This window comes from Phalacrocorax carbo, chromosome 3 (genome assembly GCF_963921805.1).
Source record: "Phalacrocorax carbo chromosome 3, bPhaCar2.1, whole genome shotgun sequence".
Taxonomy (NCBI): domain Eukaryota; kingdom Metazoa; phylum Chordata; class Aves; order Suliformes; family Phalacrocoracidae; genus Phalacrocorax; species Phalacrocorax carbo.
This window is the reverse complement of record NC_087515.1, coordinates 128,833,448-128,848,655: the sequence shown is the minus strand read 5'-3', so window position 1 is coordinate 128,848,655 and position 15,208 is coordinate 128,833,448.

The window sequence follows — 15,208 nt, the reverse complement described above, 5'->3', positions numbered from 1 at the left end:
GTTGGAAAAGACCTCTAAGATGATCAAGTCCAACCGCCAACCATGCACCATTCTGGTGCTACCAAGTACATCTCAACTAACCACACACCTCGCAGCCAGCTGCCACCTAATTGCCATCCCCATTCCTCTCCCCAACACCGGCACCTGCAGTCAGAGCCACTGTCCCCATCCTCTGGCATCAAGCTCCCTCTGCTCACGGTTAACCAGCATCGCAGGTGCGATCTTCCTCCATCAGCACATCCACTCTGCACGCCTCCACTTGCACGGCTGCTACCCTGAGCCGCGGCTCCCCTTGCTCCCTCATCACCCAGCCTGCTGCCCACCAACTAACCTTCTCCTTCACCAACACACTTACCAGGTCTCAGCTGCACTTCTGGCTGTCCCAGCTGACAGCCGTTCTCCCGCAATGCTGCTCCGGATGCTCCCAGTCCCCTTTTCAGCACAGCTGTCCTCCCATCCCACCTCATTGAATCATAGAATCATTAAGGTTGGAAAAAACCTCTAGGATCATCAAGTCCAACCGTAAACCATTGGGGGTCATAAACCTCGTCCTCCAGAGTTATAATCTACTCCCATCTTCTCTCAACCAAAAGCCACTTCAGCCCTTGGAAGCCCCAGGGGACGGTCCCACCCCACCCAGACTTGTGATTTTATTTCCATCTTCTCTCCTGTTAAAGGAGGGATGTCACTGACTGGATAGAAAAACCCCAAAGGATGTACGTCCATGCAGCATCTCAAATAGCTGCTCTTTCCATATCACAGTTTCATAGAAAAATGAGCAGTTTCTCACAGTGTGCAGCATCGTATGTTTCTGTTTCTATGGGATGAGAATGTGGAAAATCGCAGTATGCGCCTGTCTGGGAAAGCCACCATCAGTGAGTACTGTGCCAGGGATAAAAGAAAGTTAAGGCTGGTGTCCTTAAAGGTGTTTGTACACCTTAATTCTCGCAGCACCTTCAGCAGGTTGCAAGGTTGTCTATGACGGCTCTACAGCCAAGCCAAGAGTCATGGGCATAAATGTACAGCATAAATGGTCGTATAGATGACATTGAACTGAGCATCGATGGAAAGGAGCGAGTTCTTGTTATGTCTCTGGAGAAAAAAAAAACAGTTACCGAGGCTGTGGAAGAGGTAAGCCAGTCCAGGATCTGGAATTAAAGACCACTTCTCCACCTCCTAAGTGAATCTCAAACTGACTCGCAGAATTATAGCTTGCTTATTTTACTAAAATGCGATACGGTGCATGCTCCACCCCGTGATGGCAGAGTGGCCCTCAGGACGTACGTTGTGAGCCATAAATTCGTAGAGGTGTTGGCTGGAAGAGACATTAGGAGGTCTCTAGATCAACCTCACCTGAAGCAGCGCTGCCAGCAGCATTGGTTGGATAAAGCCATGTCCAGAAATCATCCAAGCCTGGAGATTCCCCCGCCTGCCTGGGTAATACATGCCCACCTACACCTTCTCAAGGGGTTTTTCCTGCTGCCCAACCTGAACCTCTGAACTGCGGTTTGAGCCGCTGCCCCTCATCACACCCCCGCACCGAGAGCAGTTTGGCTTCACGGCCGTCCTTCACGCAGTAACGGGCTGCTCCTACGGGCCCCGCTTCTCACCTGGCCAAACAAGCCCCAGCCTCTCCTCGTGCGTCGCGTGCCCCAGGACCTCGAGCATCTCGGTAGCCCTGCGCTGGCTGTCTCCAGTTTGTCCCCATCCCTCTTGAACTGGGGGGATCACATATTGAAACTTTATTCAAAGCAAGGCCCCAACAGTGCCAAATACAGGAGAAACAGTAATTTCCCTCTGTCTACCAGTGATGCTTCTCCTCCCGTAGCCAGCATGTGACTTGTCTGATTTGTGGTGAGGTCGCACCATTGGCTCATGCCCAACTATCTGACCTTCTTCTCTGGGCTCCTCAAGTCCGTAACTGTGAACTTGCCGGGGAGATGAGTTAGGAGGGGGACTGTGCTAACATCGATTCAGCTGTCTATCTGTAATTCACTCTAACTTCCAGGGTTTTAAGAGAGAAAAAGTGCACATTTTGGATAAAGTAAGAACAGACGTTCATCCAGTGAGCTAAGGAAACATTTGCGGAGTAAGATAATCACCTATTAATTGATTCATCTTAAGTATGCGAGCCGCCTTGTTATTCCGCTCAGGATTTACATTAAGCCTGGAGTTCGGAACCTTCAGTTTCCATCTGAAGGTCAGTTAATTTCCAAACTGGAAGTCAGACAAGCTGGAAGATATTAATTGGTGGCTTTTTGATTGACAAATGACGTGGCCACAGCCCCAAGCAGCCCTATCTGATAGCAACTGACCGCAGGAAAGGGCAGAGTAGGAATATAAACATTTTCTGCAAAATTATACAGAAAATGCAAAGTTTTTAAGAGGATAGGTGAGGGGGGCACTTACCCCAATTATGTAAACACAACTTTAAAATCTTTATTTAAGAGGTTTTAGGTTATGACCGTTTTACTCCTTCTGCAAATCAGTAGCTGGGGGCTGTCAGCAGGAACCATCTCTGTCAGTTTTAGATGTTCTGCCCTCTTGCTGTGGATTAACAACAAAAATTATTGCAAGTCCTTTAATTCTTAGCAAATCACCTGGCCGTTAGAGCATACAAGTGAGGTTTGGGTACCAAAATGTCTTTAAAAACCAGAATGATTTCACAGGCCCATTTAGGGCTTTCTCTGCTCTGACAAAGAGGCCAGATTCAATTAACTCTAGTTAGAATTAGACTAAAAACTTAGGTAAAAAGTAAGTTAACTCCAGCCTCGTCTCCACGTTGCCTTGACTATAGACAACATCTTCAAGTGTAGGGCAACCTGGTCCAAGTCAGGCTCCTGTCATCCCCTCCTATCCTCCCACCTCCTGAAACCAGACCAAAGATACGAGATGAGATATGCGGCCAGAGCACAGAAACAAATACTGAGATCATACTGTCATAAATAGTCACTCGTTACAAACAAATCAGGTACATGGTACTTCATTTACTTAGCTATGGCTGGCACACATCACTGTTTTTATGAATTGCTTTTATTTAACCTAAACAACCAAATAATTAAATAAAAAGAAAACCACAACCTGCACATGCTTCAAAAGCTCAACACACCATTAGTTCTAACTCTTGTCTTTTGAGAGTACCCCTGACGTTTCCAGTCTACTAAACCCCGTTCAGCTGCAGCCATTTGGAACACTACTCAAGAGCCTTGGGCAAGAATCCTGTATCTGGCTAAAAATGCTTGAGAAATTAGTTCTAGTGACAAAGTGTCCTTTGCAACTTACCAGGTCATTGAATTCAGTATTTCTGGGGGACCGATCCCCCTACACTATCAAGTTCTTCAAGTAAAGTACGTCAGCCAGTACGGCCGTCCTCTGAATGGGTTGAATCTATACGTCACGCTGGGACACAGAGCCCTGGCCCCAGTTCTCCCCTCCTCATTTGAACCCTACTTGTGGTGACCATTTACAAGTTCAAAGATGGCTTCTGAGCAGGACAGAGTCTGTTTTGCACCTTTGCTGTCAGAACACACCGATGCAGAGACTTTATGTCAGCAGATTCTCAGCACAGCAGAACTATACCATGGGATATAGCACCTGCATCAGGAAGGTCGGTAGTGGGTGTGTAAAATATCTAATATAGCAGCTTTCCTCTCGAGCAAACAGAAATCTCATCCAGGCTGTCACATACTGTACCTCAGCATCCTTCCCCAATGCAGTCATGCCCTGATTATATCCATCCATTTTCGTTTCATCCTTTTCTAGTCCAGAATTACTCTTCCCTGTGTAGCTCTTCACTGGCTCTTCTCACATCAGAAATAAGATCCCTCTCTTCATTTTCAAAAGCTTTCACATCCTACCCTACTTATAACCCTAACATTCACATATATTCCCAAATCCACTCGACTTCTAATGCCAGCCTCCACTGTCCACTTGACTGATTTTCAAACCAGCATATTTCTGCTCCTTAAAAGGCTGCCTCTGTCTCCTACGGCTATCTGTTTTCTTTCCTTTTAGGCTTAGATAGTCGTTGCCCCCTGAACGCGTGCTGTATTTCCGAGGTCACAGGGCAACTCTGCTCTACAAACAAGAGGTCCGAGTTCTATGGCGTGAGTAGCAAATACTTATTGTTTGAGATGGAGCATTAGAAAGCCAGCCCTCAGTTCATGTTTCTTACAGCACAGAGTTGCCATATCCAGCAAATTCATGTCCTGCTTTTCAGTCAGCTGAAAGCTGGACATTGCTGAGCCAAGACTTCATCAATTTTCTCCTGCACTAGTCCCAGTGCAGGGTCTGTAAAGTTCATATGATCCTCCTCTCATCCTGATCAGTTCCTGTGATGGAACAAATCTACATTTTTCAAACACCAGGACAAATGGGATCAGGCATCAAAACTCCTTTCAGAAGACTCTGTTTCTTCTTGTAAGTCATAAAAGCACAACTCCTACAGCTGTGGTCTACCACATTCCCCACATTATTCCCCTTAAAGTATAAAATCAAGGCTAAGTTTGCATGTTGCCCTGTTTACATCCCCCCCATTGGCGCCTCGTGATACATACGAGTTGAAGCAAAGCTAGGCTTTAACATGATTCTTTAGCCTTGTATCTGAGGTGGGAATGTACCTCCAGGAAGAGAATATACTGTATAACTCAGTGGCCATGGCCTGTGCTGCACCCTGGAGCCTGAAAGCTCACCTCCCGAAGTAAAAATAAGTATAAACAGGCACGACTCACCAAGGCATATCTTTTATTATTATCATTATTATTATTACTACTACATCTACTGTACCACAGTTTCCTTGTTCAGAGGAGCATGTAAAGCACACACACACTGCACTGGTACAGGCTGGAGGGGACCTGCTGGAGAGCGGCTCTGCTGAGAGGCCCTGGGGGTGCTGGGGGGCAGCGAGGTGACCCTGAGCCAGCACCGGGCCCTTGGGGCCAAGGGGGCCAGCGGTGCCCTGGGGGGCATGGAAAGGCGTGTGGGCAGCAGGGCGAGGGAGGTTCTCCTCCCCCTCTGCTCTGCCCCAGTGAGGCCACATCTGGGGGGCTGCGGCCAGTTCTGGGCCCCCCAGTGCAAGAAGGGCAGGGAACTGCTGGAGCAAGGCCAGCGCAGAGCTGCCAAGGGGATCAGGGGCTGGAGCATCTCCCTCGTGAGGAAAGGCTGGGAGACCTGGGTCTGTTCAGCCTGGAGAAGAGAAGGCTGAGGGGGGATCTCATCAGTGCCTATAAATATCTGAAGGGCGGGTGTCAGGGGGATGGGGTCGGGCTCTTTTCAGTGGTGCCCAACGCCAGGCCAAGGGGCCACGGGCACAAGCTGGAACACGGGAAGTTCCCCCTGAACATGAGGACAAACCCCTTCCCTGTGCGGGTGCCAGAGCAGGGGCACAGGCTGCCCAGAGAGGCTGTGGGGTCCCTTCCCTGGAGACATTCACCCCCCGCCTGGACGCGGCCCTGTGCCCCTGCTCTGGGGGTGCCTGCTCCAGCAGGGGGTGGGACGGGGTGAGCTCCAGAGGGCCCTTCCAGCCCCTACTGTTCTGTGATCCTGTGATTCTGTGATAAAGCCAAGGCACATAAAGCTGGTTTTAGAAGTAAAGCCGGTAGCTGTTATGAGGAGATAAAGTTAAAAAAAACCCCAACAACCCAGAATGAAAAACCCCAGACCAACCCCTGGTCAGCAAGTAAAGAGGGGAACTTGCTGCCCAGGAAGTCTCAGCACATCACCAGGACAGAAGAGCTCTCTGTGCTCCCCAGGGAGCATCTACAGCTGCACAGAGGAACTCCTGCTCCGCCGCCTGCGCAGAAGTGCCCGCTCACAGCTGATACCGAGTGCTGTCGGGAGCAAAATGAGTCTGCCCTTCAAATGCTTCCGCTGAGGCTTGAATAAAACTACCCAAGACTTTCCTGGGGAAAATAATTTGCTCCACCAGCTTTCTTAACTGTGAAGACTCCCCTCTCACTCTTCCCACTCAAAAGAGATTACCACAAGGATTTATGTGTTAAAAAAAAAACCCCAAGAGGGTCATTGATTCGACTCGGAGCCTGTTAGATAAAATTCTGCCCCTCAAAGTATCTTGATATTTACCATCTCCTTACGGCTTCAGTCAACAGGATAACATGTTCTAGCATTCACCATTCACACTCTTTTGTACCCGGGTAACGGTTTGCTGTATGGGTGTGGTGAAACCCACCATTTTTAGCTCTTCCAAGAAAAATCTGCTTAGGGCATGACTGTGTCCAGCCGGGTAAAAGATTGACAGGAGCTGGGCACTGGGAGCCACAGCTGCAGCCGCGATGAGATCATCAGTTTCAGCCAGCTGAAAACTGCCTTTGCTTTATTCTATTGCTTTAGCGTAATGCTCCAAACATGCTCAGAAACCCCAAATCTGCCAGTCGAACAAAAGCTCTTCCAAAGAATTTTGTTTCTTTGCTCCTACCCAAAGATCAGTATCACGTTTCCCTGACAGTTTATCATAGCGCTAGGCAACGCCTACAGGCTGACAGGAGCCCGGTTTGATACTGCTCGAAGGTCAGAGGACTGATACCAGTTGTTTTGGCTTCTTTTACCTGAACGCCTGCACTCTGCCGGTTTGCTAGTGTGCCTTGGTGCGGTATGGCCGTACCTGCAGACTCTTCCAGGAGCAGGACGCTCTTCACCCACCTTGCTTTCCTTCTAATACATTGTTTGACTCCCACCTGCTTTTAATGACACGCATGCGGACGACGTTAGCTAAAAAAGCCTGTTCCGATGACAGTCGTTAAGATCTTTGCATACAATGCGCTCATCTGAAAGCGTGGCTTGCCCTGGATTTGCACCTGTGCCAAGCTGAGCGTAAAACACCACCAAATCAAGAGTTTGCCTTTCTAGAGGCGAATGGTGTACCAGCAGGGGCGCCGGGAAAAAGCTAACAACAGACAGACAAAAACCCCAGCAGCCTGCTAAAAATGAAACAAGGCTACAATTTATTGTTTGTGAAGTTTTAAGATGTGCTTTGGGCATTTTTCAACTCCGTTTCTGTTATTTCAAGGGGTATAAAATTATTTCCATGTAAGATAAAATATTGAAGCTCAAATTATTATCCAGCCTTATTCTTCATGACCATGGCTTTTAGCAGGGTATCTCAATGTTGCAAGACTTAGAATCAGTTCGTGATTAGCAGATTAATTTTTAGATGTCACTTTTTCACAAGTACTAGCAAAAGGCAGTAGAAATCGAGAATCTTTTTTGCTCCTTATCCATTTTTTGTTGCTTCCTCTTACTTGTTGGAGAGCCTCCAGAGAGGCTGACTCGCTAGCCTTGCTTCCCTGCCGTGCGATAATGCAACAGTAAGGTGGTGGTGATCCGAAGTTCAGAAGACGTTGAGTGTGCTCTCGAAGGTACTTGCTCCCTGTAGGGACAAAATGAGTTTGACACTAAAGCTGTCCTGCAAAGGACAGCCCTGCTCTCCCCCGTCCCCCAGGGGCTGCGTGGTCAGCAGAAGTTAGACCCGACCACGACAGGGCTGCACCAGCAGCGCTGGTAGCCCCGGTACCGCCCTGTGCTGACAAGGCTACCCGGTTCCAAACCTACCAGGGCAATTGTGAGCTCAGGCAATGCCGCATCACGCCTCTGTGCGCCATAGACATACCTGACAGCCTCTCAGAGACCTGAGGAGGCCTTTACCAGAGAAAAGCAGGTTTCTTTGTGCTGTTTCCAGTATTATCACCCAGTATTCTTCTTCCTGCACCTGGAGAGCCCCACGCGGAGAAGTCCCTACGTGGCAGATATGCTGAACGCCCAGCCAGGGGGTTTGTCTGCCGCGTGCGAGGGCTGTTCTCTAGTCCTGGCATGTCAGGAAACGGGGCAAAGCTCTAGAAGCCAAGCAGGAGCTGCACTTGACTGGATGCTTCTAGAGAGGACATGCTACCCTGCACACCAGCACCTCCAGGGACCCATGCCCAGGGTCTTGCAAAAGCAGCTGCGCAAGCCACAGAACTGAACTGCTGGCATTTATTTCAAAATAATATCCCTCAATCCTTTCAATTCATCATGTACCTAGCTCCCAGCGTAGCAAAAATTATAATGGCTGGTACAAATTACAGCTTATTAGAGATGTTTCGGAGCAAGTGGCTCGGCCGGCCAGCTGCTTTCAGGGGTCAGTCTGCTCAGATCTAATTTTATCTCTTGAAGCTGTATAGGGGGAAGTGAAGCATAGTTTGTTGCAAGGGGATCGGTTCATCCCTGACAGTAAAAGGAAGGACTGACCTTATTATATATGAACCCAGCTCTATCCCTTAGATTTAAGCTTAAATAATTCATATTTATTAAACAGGAGTTAATGCTAAAGCAGAATTTTTGGTCAATTTAAATCCTATTTCTAAACTCAGATTCAAAACAGGCAGTGAGCTGGTTGGAGGCTGATACTTCCAGCCAGGAAAAAGAATATGCAAATGTCAGATTGCTGAGCTAAAACAACGAGCAGATGGCCTTTCTGGTGGGGGAGGGTTATGGGGCTACAGCTTTACAATAATTATTTTAAGTTCTGAAAATGATACGAAAACCAGGAACCCAAATCTTTGTGCAAATCCATGATTTCAACCTTGAATGAAAACAAAAAACAGCACACGGACACTTCACGAGAGAGCGGTGGATTGTCTTCTTGACTCTTGTTATCCATTGGCAGGATGTCTGGGCTGCTGGGAATGTGATACCAGACCCAGGGTTATACAGAGCCAACTCGGGTCCTGCAGGACTTCTTTGGCCAGGCAAAGCATTAGCCCCATGAAATCCAAGCAGGCCTGTTGCAGAATCAGCTCAGAAATCTCTGCACGCTGCTCAACAGTTGTGTTATGAAATCTGATGTACGTGTGATTGGATGAACCACATTGCTTCAATCCACGTGCTGCTTCTGGGCTTGAGCTGGCACTTTGTATTTTCTGGAAGAATGAAATAGGAGGGAGTATGGTGCAGCGGCAATCAAGCTAAATATTTAGGAGCCAGTTTTGCTGCAGAAGAAATACCTGTAATTACATATGTAGATCATAGAATCCCAGAATCCAAGGTTGGAAGGGACTCAGGAACCATCTAGTCCAACCTCTCTAGGAAGAGCACAGCCTAGGCAAGACGGCCCAGCTCCCTGTCCAGCCGACTCCTGAAGGTGCCCGATGTGGCCGAGCCAACCCCTTCCCTGGGGAGATTATTCCAGTGGTGACTGGCCTCACTGTGAAAAATTTCCCTCTGGTGTCCAATCGGAATGTCCCCAAGGGCAACTTGTGTCCATCCCCCCTTGTCCTCTCCATGGGACTCCGTGTAAAAAGGGAGTCTCCATCTCCTTTGTAGCTGCCCCTTAAGTACTGGTACACGGTGACGAGATCCCGTCTGAGCCTCCTTTTCTCAAGGCTGAACAAACCCAGCTCTCCCAGCCTACCCTCGTATGGCAGCTTCCCAGTCCTCTGATCATCTTGGTGGCCCTTCTCTGGGCCCCTTCCAGCCTGGCCACATCCTTCTTGTACAGTGGGGACCAGAACTGGACACAGCACTCCAGGTGTGGCCTGGCCAGCGCTGAGTAGAGCGGGATGGTGACTTCTTTCTCTCTGCTGGCGATGCCCTTTTTGATGCAACCCAGCAGCCTGTTGGCCTTCTTGGCCACAGCAGCCACTGTTCGCTCATGTTGAGCTTCCCCTCACCAGGACCCCCAGGTCCCTTTCCACAGAGCTGCCCTCCAGCCAGGTGGAGCCCAGTCTGTGCTGCACTCCCGGATTATGTTTTCCCAGGTGCAAGACCTTACACTTGTGGCACTTAGGGACATGGTTCAGTGGTGGAGTTGGCAGTGCTGGTTGGACTCAATGATCTTAAAGGTCTTTTCCAACCTAAACGAATCTCTGGTTCTATAATTCTACTTTGCATTTGTCACTATTTGTTTCCTCACCTTCCATTACTTTTGGTGGTGAAGAACTGATTTTTCTTCCTAGGCTCACTGGAAGAGCTCTGGCAGCGTTTCCCTGTTGGTCCGGGATAAGAGTGCGGCTGACTTCTTGCTGACACGAGGTATGTCTGCAGAACTCCCACCCCAGACACAACTGTATCAGCAAAACCGTACTTCTTGCTTGAGAAAGCAAATGTTCCTGTGTCAGGAACTGCAGCCTGCAGGTGGTGGGGAGATTAAGTCCTTAGTCTTTCCAGTGGCCCTAGCCACTTTGAGAGAGGCTCATCAGAGCTCCAAAATACTGCTTTGAGTTGTGCCAAGGCAGGGCAAAAGACAAGCTCCTGAAGCCTGGACCTTCCTCCCCACATTTGGTCTGCTCAGTGAATCCCAGACTACTGTGCTGATATGTATGACCGGCCCTGGTGCTGCCCACAGAGCATCCCCCTTTAGGCCCACGCTCAGCCCAGTGAGGCTTTTGTAGGTCACTGTCGCCTGGCGGCATCCCTTAAGGCTCCTTTGCCACTTCTTTCCAAAAGGTTCCCCTCCTCGCTGTGAGGGGTGGTGCTGGTGTCCTCAGTGCATCGTCGCTCCTGAAACCTGCGCTACCGGCAGAGTCATCAGGAAAAAGAACCACAAAACCAGGATCAGCGGCCTTGCATTTTCCACCAGTTCTACCTCGGCAGACACACAGAGAGGCACCTTCTGTCTCCCAACGGGTGCCTGTGGAAGGTATCTTCGGACCATACGCAGCCTTGTAACGCAGTTAGAGGCTTTCCTTGGCTTCAGTCCTCCCGCTTGCCTGGAGATACATAGAAAGAAAAGGAGTGTTCCCTTTGAAGGGAACACTTTCTTTAGTGCTACTGCAGGAGAGTTTGCTAGCTCAGCTTTGAACTTGCAGGCTATCTTATGATCCTCTGGGCTCCTCCCTTTACCTTGCAGACTTCTCAGCCTATCTATCTCCATTGTTCACAAAACCCCCTATACCTTTCCCTGCCTCTCAGCATGCGCCAGGAGCTCCCGAAGGCATCGCACCGTCGACAAGTGGTGTAGTGGCAAATGGGCCCATTCCTTCGGTACCTCAGCTCCTCTGAAGCAACAATGAAGTTACGCCAAGGGTGTAAACTGTTGCTTTCAGGTGAAAGTAATTTATTCCAAGAAGTTACAGAATTATTATCTCTTTATTTCAGGAGAAAAGAGTCTTGCTACAGGCCATTTCCTTATATAGCAGCGAACAGCAGTTGGAGGTGGATTCTGGCCTTAGGGACGCTGAGCTTCTTTGTTTAGAAAGTCAAGGGCAGAGCGGTGACACAACTTGGGGCACAGGAGGAGACATATGAGAAGAAATGCAAAAGGATGAAGCAAAGAAGACACATGGAAGGCAGCATTACTGGGGACACAGCTGGAGACGCACTCTTGGAAAGTGGCACTTTGTGCCAGAGGAGGACCTCTGACAGGTCTGTGTCGTGTGGATAAGCCACCCGGAGCAAGGGCACCCCCAAAGGGACTGCAGCTCCACACCAGAGCAGAGGAGGTGTGAGAAGCAAGAAGCAGCAGCAGAAAAGAGTAAGAAGCAAGGAGCGGTAGGCAGAAACCAGTAAGCACTGACCCCAACCTCCTGCGCTGCCCATTGCCTCACCAAAGAGAGTGGGTGCGGTGTGCAGCGAAAAGGTGGGGAGCTGAGATTAGCAGGGAGAAAAGCTGTTGGGCTGAAGTTCAGCCTGCGGCAGGGCAGAAAAAGAATTTCCTTAAGTGTTTGTGGAATTGCTTGTTTCCTAGTTTTTCCCAATGCCTAAACCAGCAATGAAAAATTTATGTTAGTTGACAATATATTAAACAAAGTGAAATTCCCTGAGTTGAGACCGTTTTGCCGATGACAACAAATTGACGTGCAAGATGTTTGCTCCCTCTGTCGGGATTTATCTTCCCTTCAGTGTGTGGCTGATACAACATCCTGCAATTTTGTCTATTCGCGGTGTCAAAGATTCCAAAACTCATGGAACTGACCACGACCTGAGAAAGGGGGATCGATGATTCCCATCGGGCAAGACAATAGATTAACAAAACACCCTCCCTAGACCGACCGCCAGGTGCTTTGGGACTCACCCGAGATCTCCTGAACGTGGTGACATCTTGGTGAGTATGCAGAAATGCCAATTTCTTCCCCCAGCTACGTCTCTGTAGCTGCTCTCCTGGATTCATCCTTGGACAGGGTTTTGCTACTGCAGAAGTTGTTCCATGTTTGTTTGGAATCATGGCTCAGTCAGACGTGCACCTAGCGATGGGACTGATCAATAAACTCCTACAATGGAAGAAGGCTCAGGGGAGAAGGGTGAGGGCTCATGAAGCCCAGGGGAGGGAGGAGTGACTGAGCACACCTGTTGCAAATAAACCCGAACTGATCTCAACACAAAGGAAACTGGAGAGTAGCCTTTGTTTTCATCAGCTGGCTAGATCAGCTGAGCGGACCAAGCGGTTGTGTAAATGTTTGTCCCTGAAGTTAATCAAAAGGGTTTGAATGCCTTCCTGAGTTAGCCAGACCAGCAACGGGGGAGCATATCCATGGCTCAGCCCCACAGAGAGTGTAAAACCTGGACGACAGGCAACAAGAGCTCTGGAGAGAGCAACGGGCCTGAGCTGGTCTCAACCTATGTATTCCTTTGCAGGGAGCAGGGATGCTCAGGGTCACGATGGTGAGCGTGTTACGGAGACTGGTAATGGGAATCGTGCTTGTGCTGGCATTCAAGGTGTACTGCAATCGCTGTTTCCTGCTACCTGTCATTTGTACTTGTATTGTGGTTTCGGTTCATTGCTGTACCACTCTGCTTAGTCAAAATCACATGTAATATCAGATATCTTCAAATAAGTAAATTTGGTATTAAACATTAAACCCTCCGTGTGTGGAATATCTGTAAGATCCTCCTCAGAGAGTATGGGGCTCTGACAGGCTATAGGTGAAAAACATGGGAGTCCTGAGGCACTGAACTGCCTGGATCCGTATGATTCCTCAGGATAGACTTTACCTGATCACCACAAGTGTCACTGTTCAGTATAATTGTCTAAACATCATTTAGCAACCACATGCCCCTTCAGGCAATCACAACTGCCTTTGCTGAGCACAAGTCTAGAACTAGATATGCAACAGAATGACTTTCAGTGCGCTCCCACAATCCGAAATGACAGTGAAATGTGCCTTCACACTTGGGCATGAGTTCATTTCCAAGAGCGTAAAAGCCCAGAGTTGGTGATCTCACCTGTCAAACAAGATGCATGAGCATCCTCGAAATCAGGGAGCGATGACAGCAGGCCTGGCGTTTCGCTCATGCACGCAGGATTGTCATACACGATAACGAACAATAAGATCACTTTGTTCTATTGCCACAAAAAGGATGCAAGCTTCATTTCCCTTTCCTTGGGAAGTGATGCACTAAGCACCAGGTGCAGCCTTCCGCAGCCTGGAGTCTGGAGCATGTTAGCGGATGGGTCGTTTCGCGCAGCTGGATCGCGGGGCCTGTCTTCTGCAGCCGGAGTTTTCCTGTCCACCTTCACCACGAGCAGAAAGAGGAAGGGCAGTCGCCAGAGCCAGGCTCCACAGGCCTCCCAGGGGTGTTGTTTCTCCCTTTGTAGGGGAAGTTGATGTACTGCTTTTCTCTTCTGTTCCAAATTTAGCCAAAGGATAAGGCAGGGAGAAATGTGACTAATCGTTTTGGTCTCTGATGGCCTGACATCGTCACTGTACCAGGAACTCCACTAACTGGCTGCTCTGCTCATCTCTCATCTCATCTCATCTCATCTCATCTCATCTCATCTCATCTCATCTCATCTCATCTCATCACTCTTGGTTCGGCTACATCTTCTGACAGCTCGCAGCAGGGTGCCACATGCTTTTTTGAGCAGAAAACATGCCAGCGGACATCTAACCAGAGGGGCTGGAATTATTTCCCGATGAACAGCCACACCAGTGGCCTCCATTCAATTTATTCCACCTAACGTTTTAAACTACTGCTGGGGCTGAAGTACTCTGAGATCTTCACTAGCCTCTTGTAATATGTTTGGTGGCTGCATCTGCCCCCACGCCCAGGAGGAACACTTCTCTCTTTTTTCCATGCTTACAAGTTTGATATTCCTTCAAAGGTTGCCCCTCATTACACACTAAATTCCTTGGCGGTCTTTGAGCCTCGGCTCGTTTCCTCAGCAGTGCTGTCATGCAAGCCTTCAGCCATCCACATCATCTTTCAATAAAGACAGGCTTTCTGGTGGCTATCACCACGGACAAGCTGAAGAGGATGACCAAAATCTGTAAGATTGACTCTTCCTCCATTGCTTTCATTTGGGACAATAGTAATGATAGAATTCAACCTCGCTTTTCATCCAAGGTTTAGTCTGAATCTCACCGTGTCAGAATATCGACTATTCTTTCCCCCTAAACTGTGTACACCCAGGTCTGATGTTTTCCCCATGTGTTACGCAGGAGTCTCTGTTCTGTAGCGGGGCCACCTCAAGCTCTGGCCACATGTTAACGGCACCTAATCTCATTCATGAGGTCTCTGGGTACGTTGCTGTTGTTGGAAGGCTGGTCCTCTGACACCTCTGATGCTCTCATCCTAATATTTTGCCGCTGAAAACTCTGCTGCTCTCTGCCAGCTCTTTGGTGGTTTTTGGGAGGTTCTGCTTGCATTCACAGTGCGAATTCAAATGGAGGTGAGCGCTCATAGGAGAAAGAAAGTTTAACTCCTGCTTCTTCTCTTCCTTTAATAGTTCTTCTGAGAATGAGGGAAACTAAGAGGGAAAGTACTTCCCGAGTACAGACAAGTGTGGAATGGCATGGAAAGCCAGTGGCTGCTGTGTGCCCCCTCCAACATTGCTCTTCAAGGATCAGTGCTTGACTGTGAGTACACCCACAACATAAATAAGCATATAGGCAACATATTTTAAGGCAGAACATGAAATAATTAATATATCCTTCTGCTGGCATATAAGTTGGGACCGAGGAGACAAAGGACAAGTATATTTTCCAGACAGAGTCTAAATCTGGGGCAATTCACGGTGGAGGATGTCTCAAATCACCATAGTCCCGGCGGACAGATCACTTGGAACATCTGAGACCTGCTGCAGCACGGCGAGATGTGCTGTGGAGCACGCTTGGTCACGGAGAGGTCTACGTCACTCCACCATCGCATCGCAAAACAACAAATGTTAGCAAGGCAGCAATGCGCAGGACCGGTGTGTGCCAAATACCATGGGTGACATGGCTCCCTTGCTAAAAGCCATTAAAGGCTCAGTTAACAGCCTGAAGGAAAAAAGTCACTG